Source organism: Parasteatoda tepidariorum, chromosome 9 (genome assembly GCF_982258835.1).
Source record: "Parasteatoda tepidariorum strain Cologne lab strain chromosome 9, Ptep-v5.0, whole genome shotgun sequence".
NCBI lineage: Eukaryota > Metazoa > Arthropoda > Arachnida > Araneae > Theridiidae > Parasteatoda > Parasteatoda tepidariorum.
The window spans coordinates 82,957,346-82,967,026 of record NC_141763.1 but is presented as its reverse complement, the minus strand read 5'-3'; the positions used below and the strand labels follow the sequence as shown (position 1 = coordinate 82,967,026).

At 29.4% G+C, this 9,681-nt stretch overlaps 1 long non-coding RNA gene across 1 annotated transcript; it reads left to right on the top strand.

Annotated features, from left to right (window-relative positions):
• Nucleotides 1-2,127: 2,127 nt before the first annotated feature.
• LOC107437017 (uncharacterized) lies at nt 2,128-8,078 on the top strand. The gene is made up of 2 exons (XR_001583184.5): nt 2,128-2,383; nt 7,861-8,078. It is a non-coding gene; the product is annotated as an uncharacterized LOC107437017 (long non-coding RNA).
• The last annotated feature ends 1,603 nt before the right edge of the window (nt 8,079-9,681 follow it).

The window sequence follows — 9,681 nt, the reverse complement described above, 5'->3', positions numbered from 1 at the left end:
GGAAGGGAGTTTTCCCCAGATGCCTGTATCTAGGATATTCCTTAACAACCGACCGACCACATGCCTTTCAATTCCTCAGATTTTACGAGCAGGTACATCGCAAGTCCTTTGTGGGTCTCAGAGGATCGAATCCCGACCTCTCCCAGAACAGGAATATGATTCACTAAACTCTGGGTTTCCATGGTCCAAATATTTTTGTATCCCAAATTTTTTGTTGTAGTTGTAGTTCATTTACGTCTCTCTAGAGCTGCATAATGGGGTCTGGAAAACATCCCCAAAGACATGCCATCACAATTAATCTCCACTGCAGAGGGGATGGCACCCCCGCTTCGGTAGCCCAACGACCCGCATGCGAAGTCGAGCACTTTACGATAAAACAGTAAACGGTAAAACCAATACCGCACGCTCTCGGTTCCTACGCAGACTGATCAAAGTGGTCGCCCACCCGCGCACTGACCTCAGCCAGTAATGCTTGACTTCGGTGATCTGCTGGTAACCGTGTCTTAACGATCAGGCCACCTGCGGTACGTATCCCAAATTTAAAGGTACTTACCTTTAATATTTATTTTTCTTATTTTGTTCTGTTATTATTACGTTTTTGATTTTGATTATTTTATAAAATAAGAATTTAAAACTAAAAGAGTTGTTCTTTTATTATAATCTGATTCTATGATATTGCCTCATCGCGCTTCATTTTAAGATAAACTTAATTGAATCGGTGTCTAAGCTTAATGACAGTTATACAATAATTTTTTAGGTATAAAATACATTAATAAGCTATTATAAAATACCATTAAAGCGATTCATTAAATGATTTCAGAGCTTAACGATCAGCTTCATACACAATATGACACATGCACAAATTATATTTATCATATCAGCCTATTTAATAAGCGAAATTATTAAGTTACGGTTGTGAACTCTGCAAATTTGTTATCGAACAGATTCAATGTAAGTCTTTTCTGACGGCTTTCACCGAATCCTGGAAAAATACTATATTATTACAGAGAAAAGAAGTATGGTCAAAACTACCAATATGTGGTAAAATTTACAATATTTCTGGTTCTATTGAAACACCAAAAAGCTTGATATTTTTTTTAACGAAGTGCTCTGATAATGATTTTGGTAAAATTAACAATGAAATATCGTTTTATAATGCGAGATAAAGTCGCATTAGTCGTAAGAAAAGTTAATCATCCCATGAAAAACATTCTTATCGAGACACCGTTGTTATTTTAATTCCAACGGTCAAAGGAAGGAAAATTAACCAACAAAATGACAGTATACTTAAAAAATGTAGTGCTAAAAGTTAAGTTTTAGACGTAAGAAAAGTAAATAATTCCATGAAAAACATTCTTAGTGTGATTCACTTTTTTTAATTCCAAGATAAAAAAAATAATACCAAAAAATGGCGGTAGGCCTTAAAAAATGTAGTTCTTAAAACATAAGTTCCAGTTGTAAGAAAAGTTAATCCTTCCATGAAATAATGGTAAAAATGATTTTCCTTTTAATTTTTGTAATGTTAATTTTTTAATTAAAAAAAATGATTGATGGTTTCTAAGTTTTTATATAATTTTTTCTTTTAACAGGGCGCAATTCTAGTCTTAACTGAGCAGCCCCAGTTAAGCATTCTATTAATTTGTCTACGCATTTCTTTCTCCTGACCTTTTCCATTTCATTTTAAACTTCTTCTGCGCATTATAATAGGGGGCGTTGGTTTTTCAGTTTTTAGTGTTTTCTTTTCCTCTACTTGCTTTTGAAGTTGATGCTTGACCTGTGACTTAGTGAGTTTTTCTGATGATTTTGATTGATTTTCTTTTCTTAATTTGTTAATTATTTTGAATGTATCTTGTTTTTCCTGGACCTCTATACAAAACCATCGGGGTACTGAGGGAGATTTTTTAAGCATTTGCTTCTCCCTCAAATAGAAATGGTTTTGTTTTTAATGGCTACCGAGGTCGGTACCCCCTGAAGACGTCGGCTTCGGTGGTCATATTTTTATTTTTATTTCTTTCGTTTCTTGTATTGATACTTTTTTCTGAAATTTCTGCTGCTTCTTAGCGCGTTTTTTTCAAAGAAGTTTTATCCTTTTCGAATTTAATTATTTGTGTTTTCTTTCAGCATCCTTCCATGAAAAACATTCTTATCATGTTTCCTAATAAGTTTTACCGGACATAATTGTGGTTTTGATAAGATTACTTGCGTCAGAAGTTAATTAATTGCATTATTTATTTGAAGGGTGACGGTTCGGAGCATAAAACATCAAACATTAGACAGAAAAATATGAAAAATTTTATTTTGATTTTCTCGATAATTTTTCTTCTCAGCCAGATTGTCAAAACTGAGAATGAAAATATTAATAATGGAGAATCCATTCTCGACAGTAAGAAAACTCTTTATATTAAAATTTTCTTTATGCTGGGTTTAATGCTAAATATTATTAATGTGCTTTAAATGATTTCCTTTTTTTTTGCTTCCTAGGAAATTTGTTTAAAGTTTATGAAATTTATTTCATTGATTCGTTATTTTTCGTTTTGTGTACTTACGTGACTTTTTAAAAATTCAATTTCCCGATTTTGCTCAAATTCTGTATTTACCATGTAAAATTACTTTCTTCAAAATGAAAAAAATTTGTATACCTTAGATTTCGAAATTGTTTCAACTATTATTAAATAAAATTATAATAAATAATAAATAAACCTTAGAAAAATCCTTTTGGAATAAAATTATCTTTGGATAAACGAATTTTATAGAGTGCAAAAAGTTTTTAATTCTCTTAGAAAGTTCTCCAGACATGGCGAAATAAGCAAAAAGTAAATTTTACATTATGTAACCCAAACTTTTGACAACTCTCCTGACCACACTATTCGGAGCATATTTCCTCGATTTTGGCTACTTCCTATATTTTGTGCGTCAGGTATCGTAATCCATAGAAAAAAAGGTTTGTTTATTAGAGATACCGTCAGTAACAGTAAAATGTTTGTTTATTAGTACGTTCTTGTTGCTGATTTCGGAAATTAAATTATCCTTTACATTAATTAATTAGCATATTTGAGGTCATCCTCCTGAACGATTAGGATCGATTCCTTGTGCGTGAAATTTCGATCATTTGATTGAAATTTATTTATTTAAATGATTACCCTTAAGAGACGATTTAAGTAATGGTGAGATTGAAAATATGACAGGGGGAGAGGGATAACGTTTTTACTCAATCTGACTCCCCTTGTTGTAAAATAAAAGAAAAAAACTGATTTATTAGGGGAAAAATAGTTTAAAGTGTCAAAATTATATTTTTTATTAATGATTGAATCAATAAAAAAGAAAGCAAATAACGCATATCTTGTATTCAAAAAGAAGTTCTCATATTTTTCTCTCAGTGACTAGGAAATTTCAATGGCTGTAAGAGAACTCTTGACGAAGACAAAAGTGTAAATGCAGTTTTTTGTATTATAAGGAAAGTTAACAATTAAAATCTACTTATTTCGACAAAATAATTAAAATGCAGCTAATTATTTAACTTACATTTAATATGTATAATTTAAGGAATGTAGGAAATAGTTATAACTTACATTTAATATCTATAATTTAATGAATGTAGGAAATACAATAATAACGAAAATATCACCCATTCACAAAATGGGTGTTGTTTTGGGTTTGTTGGCGTCATCAAGCTTTTCAACTGTGTTCAAGAGTTATAGTAAACAGTGCGCATGCGTCGTCATTGCATGTGTTGCTATGGCGACCGCTATTGTTTGATAATTTTTTCAGAATTCTTTTTTTCACTTTTAATTTTGTTATGCATTAAGTTGGTGAGTTTTTTTCTATTTCTTTTCACCAGCAGGCATTTTTAATGTATTTACATAATAATAATTTAAAGCGTTTTTATATTCTTTTTATTATTAACTCATAATTGCTGTCTTGACGGTGAGTTTAATATGAATACTGAAAAAAGAAGGTGACGTCTTGAGACACGTATATAGGCAGGATTTGAAAACCAATCCGACAACAAACATCAATTGAATCAGTTTCTGGAACCCATGATTTGAAATGTTGCGGCGTTTATCGGAGTCAATCCAGAAAAAAAATCATTTGACCAATGGGTGACCAGTGATCGTAATAAAACGATCCCAATTTTTTTTAAATATTTATTTTAATTTTTATTATCCATTGGCAAAATGGTTCTTGGTTCGGATTTCATGGCATCATAGCGTCATTTCATGGCGTTGATCACCAGTTAGGAGTAAAAGGATCCATTGTCAATGTACCCAATAACTTGCACAAGAAAGTAGACTTCCACGCAATATAAATGATTCATTCACTATTCAAGGAAAATTGAAAAAAGCCTAGCTTTCAAATTGTTTTTCATATATGAACTTGTGAATCCGAAACGGGCGTATGATGCAGTTTACAATCTCCATCAAACATCCTTGTACCAATCCGAAAATGTTAATATTGATCTCGATTGGCTGTTCAATGTCTATTCAGTCATCATGAGATTTTACACAGAATGTGTCTGAGCTGCATTCAAATATGTCTGCGAAATTGTGTACCGAGCAGTTCAGGATTAACAGTTAAAGATGTCCAAGATGAAAACACAATAAAGTTTCTTTTCCAAAAGAAATCAAACGACATTTTGCCAATGGGTAACCTGTGATCGCCGCATGAAGATCACAATTTTCTTAATTTTTTTTAAAAAATCATTTAGGAATGCTAAAATTTTCATATATATTTTATTAATGTATGACAAAAAATAACATAATAAACATTAGTAAATGATACAAAAAAGATATATATAGGGGAGAGTCGGGTAGCCCCGCTCACTTAAGGAGTATTGCTTATATTTCTGTATAATACTGAGTAATAATCAACATTTTTGTATGTTTCTATTGTTTTATCATCTAATTAAATAATGCAAAAAGAATAAACCAAAAAAAGAATAGTTAAACTTAAAAAAATAGAAATTTAAAAAAACATGTTTTTCAGCTCTTTTCAAAATGTGTCGGGTAGCCCCGCCCAGTTACAAAAATTATGTTTTTTGGCTATTTTTTTCAGGTGTAAATGAGAATGACCAATGTATTGACAATAGATAAACCTCATTTATCATTTTTATCACAAAATTATTTTATTTATTACATATTTATATACTTTTAGTGAATTCTATCATTTAATAACAACAAATGTCATACTTTTTATCATTATTAATGTATATTAATATATTATAATATTAATATATATTTATATTAAATATTTAACGAAAATAATTAAATTTTAGTAACAATAATTAATAACAATAGTTGTTTTTCAATATAAACTTATTTGCTTGATCTCTTCTTATAAACTTAATATAAAATACTTCTTATAAAATTACAATTTCACTTTGTATTTTGATTGCATTCAAATGCTTCTGTAGATTGATTCGTTCATAAATAAGTGAAAATAAATAAGTAAGCAAATAGCTTGTCATAATATTTATGATTTCTTGATATTAAATTTGATTTGGATATATCAATTAAATTTCAAAAATATTTAATTTTTCATTTTTAAATATATAAATTTATGTTTCATATAATATTAAAACATATAACTATTTGTTGTTAAAAATGCATATAACATTCAAATTTGAAGCAAAAAAGTAATAATCTTTGCAACCGTACATTTATCGACGAAATAAAATTGGGCGGTGATAACCGACAATCATGTGAGCGGGGCTACCCGAAATCCAATTTTTTTGTAAATTTGTAATTACTCGAACAATTTTTTACATACAAACTTCTTTCCTTGTGCAAATTAAACTTAAGACTACATACTTTAATGCTGTATGTATAGAAAAAATTATTTTTTTAGTATTAAAATGAAGTTTAATCGAAACATTCAACCAATTTTTCTTAATTTCATGACTACTGTATTCAACATATTTTCAAAACTATTGTTTACCATGTTACCAGCTGCATAAATACTTGAAACTTTGAAAATAATCTTTTTTTAATATAACAATTAATGTCCGATGGCCCATTGACTTGAAAAAAATATTCTATACATATGAAATTGACAGTGGGCGGGGCTACCCGACTCTCCCCTATATATCTTTTTTGTATTATTGTATATATATTATTGTATATATATTATTGTATATATATTATTGCATATATACAATTATGTATATATAGATAATTGATTTAGGGATTTCGTTAATAGATAAAAACATATAATATCATGGGAATAATAACTCTTGATATGACCTTACTCTTATCGTATCAGATATCGTGGATGTATTTTTAAATGTTATAACTCAGAAATGTTCTCAGCAAAAAATATTCCCTTTGAAAGTATGCAGGGATTTAAAAAAAAGAGGAAGCTCTTTTCAACATGAAATTTAGTGTACAGACCTTTAAATCGTTAAAGATTAATTGTTGGCAGATCGTAGCGTCTGATCGGATCCGTTTCAGGAAGCTCAATGAGATGGCCTTAGCTATAAATAGGCTGTAGTGCATTTGAAGAAAAAGAAGTAATACAAAACAGAAATATAATTATAACAGCTATTTTATCAATGCATAAAAACACGTGATATTATGGATATAATATCCATTAATAAATGATGCAGAAGATACATAACACGAATAAATTAGCGAAGCTATCTTCAAGTAAAATGTTTCCTCGTCACTCGTTAGACATGTTTTTTTCTCTTAAAATAAAAAAGAATTTCTTTTGTATAGTATGCAATAAAAGAAAAAAAAAAGAAATATATAATAACATAGATTATTCTAAATAACTTTTGATCTAATGATCTGATCTTCATGCCCAAGGAGATAAATCTAAATGGTTCGTAGGGTGACCTCAAACATCATAATTAATTGGAGCAGACGATATTTTAAATTACGAAATCAGACACGAAATTGTAATTTTTTTGAGTAAATATAACTTTTTTCTCGACAGATTTGGATTATTGACCCCTATGGTATAGGGGGTAGCAGCAATCTGGGAAATATGGTCCCTATAGTTTGGTCAGGAGAACGGTTCAAACTTTGAAACCCTTAATGTTAATTTTATTTTTAGCTAATTTCGCCATGTATCAGCGATTTGAAGACTTTTTGCCGACATTAATAAGATTAGTTTATCCAATGATAAGTACATGTAAAATATAACTTTAGGTAAATATGTATTATTTTTTTATTATTTTATTTGATAAAATTCGAAAAACTTTTGAATTGTAAGGTATCCAATTTTTTATGTAACTTTGAAGAATGCAATTTTAAATGGTAAAATACAAAATTTGTGCGAAATCCGCTGAATAGTTCCTGAGAAATTCTTTAAAAAAAGTATTTTTATAGATTGATTTCTTAGGAGCTATTTAAATGATTTCGCTTAAATTTTGCGTTTTGCCAATTAAAATTGCATCTTTTAAAATAATGCAAGAATGTGTAAACCTTACAGTTTTGATTATAATTAAATAAAATAATAAAAAATAATAAATATTTATTAAATTTAATTCTTTGCATGGAATTATTTTCTGACAAACAAATTTTATAATTGCGTTAACATCAAGGGGTTCAAACTTTGAACCGCTTTCATGACCAAACTATTGGGACCATGTTTCCCATATTGCGGCTATCCCCTTTATTTTGAGGGCCAGACATCCGAATCTTCTGAAAAAAGGGTACGTTTATTCAGAGAAATTGCGTTTCTGTGTCTGATTTCGTAACTTAAAATATCATCTGCACTAATTAATTAACATAGTTGAACTCACACATTCGAACCACTAAGATTGAGTCATTGAACGTGAAGATCCGATCTTTAGATCAAAAGTTACTTAGGGCTGTCTGCTTCCCTTTTTGCGCACTGAACGTTCAGTTTATTTTTCAGAAAATGGAGAAATTACTGAGATGACTACTGTGGAAATCATAGGAACTTTCGAAAATAATCAGGAATCTTCTGAGATGACAACAGAAGAAATCATTGGAACTTATTATGTAGAATTTGGCGAAACTCGTTAAATCTCCAACTAAAGCTAGTTCCAATCAACATATTTTGTTTTTACATTGTTTTCATTAAGGAAAATAAACAAATTAATGCTGTCTGAAGATGAAGTTTATTTTTTCGAATATCTATGACTTTGACCGAAAAATATCTAAAAAAATTTAAACGTAATGTGTGGAAAAATTAATTAAAATGAATATAGAAACATATATGCCTAAATATATTTCACTTTCATTATTTTTGCTTTGTATGATAAAACTACGAGTGAAACAGCAATTGGATACTTGTACTGCAAGAAGAAGAAAAAAACAGCTACCCACACATGTGATTTATGACGTTATCTGATCGTTTATAAGCAAAATGGCTAGTTAAAGTTGAGCTAAGTTTCTTCACACAGGTTGATATATTAGTTAAACTGAAGTTTATTAAATACAGTGCTGTATCGCACATCGAATTTGTTTAAATATAATTCCTTCTCGTCTAACTCTATTATTTTGCTTAGATTTATTATTTGTTTATGTATTTCCTTGAAACCGTGATATATTATTGCTTTGTGTACCTTGCAACTTCGATGACCAATTAGTTTGCTTATGTTCTACATGGCTTATGTTCTTCTGTCTTTGTAAAGTAAGAAATCTATATGGCAGTCGTAAAAATTATTGGCATAAAAAATTTATAGGTTGCGTGGAACAAATTTTTAAATTTAGTTTTGATACTCTCCCTTATAAAGCTTATTCAAATTTTTCTTAAACAAACTCTAGTTTTGAATCTCAGTACTAAAAAACATTTATTGCTTTTTATTATGTAATTTACTAATACTATATAAATTTTTTAATTAGTAAGGTATATATATTATTAAACCAATTTAAATCACGTTATTTTAAATGACGGTGAAATCAAATATTGTTTCTTTACTCAAACTACCTAGGTAATCAGATAATTACCTAGGTAGTTTGAGTAAAGAAATTACCTAGATAATCAGCTAATTACCTAGGTAATCTGTTAGATGCCTAGATAATATGCTTATTATATAGATCAGTGTTTCCCAAAGTGTGGTACGCGTACCCCCAGGGGTACGGGAGCAGTTTAGCGGGGGTACGCGTTTTTTTGCGAAATATCTTGCAACAAACGAAAATTTTCGAAAAATTTATTTAAAAACAAAACTAGCCATAAAAATTTACGATTACGTATTTTTCTATTGGCTATTTATTGCAGAGTTAACAGTTAATAAATAGTGGTGTCAACAGCCAGTTGTGATTTTTAACTTTTAATCAATTTTTTTTTATCACAGCAAAAACAATATCATCCTTCTCACTGATGCAAATTTACTAATTAACAAAATTTCGTACCAAAAAAGAAAAATAAACATATTTTTTAAAAAGTGCTTTCATTTTTTCATTAGTGGTACGCAACGTTACGAAAAATTTAGTAAGGGTACACAAAAGTCATACGTTTGGGAAACACTGATATAGATAATCTGCCAGATGCCTAGATAATCTGCTAATTATATAAGTAGTCTGCTATTTACACAGATATTCAGCACATTGCCAACTTGGTACTCGTCAAAGTATAGATAAAGCCTTTGCTGCATCAGCAGCGTTTCCATACGCTTAAATTAACATGACATTATTTATTTATTTTTCGATATCTATGGTCTTCGATATCTATTCGATCAACAAACTAGATGATAGAATCAACCATGAATAA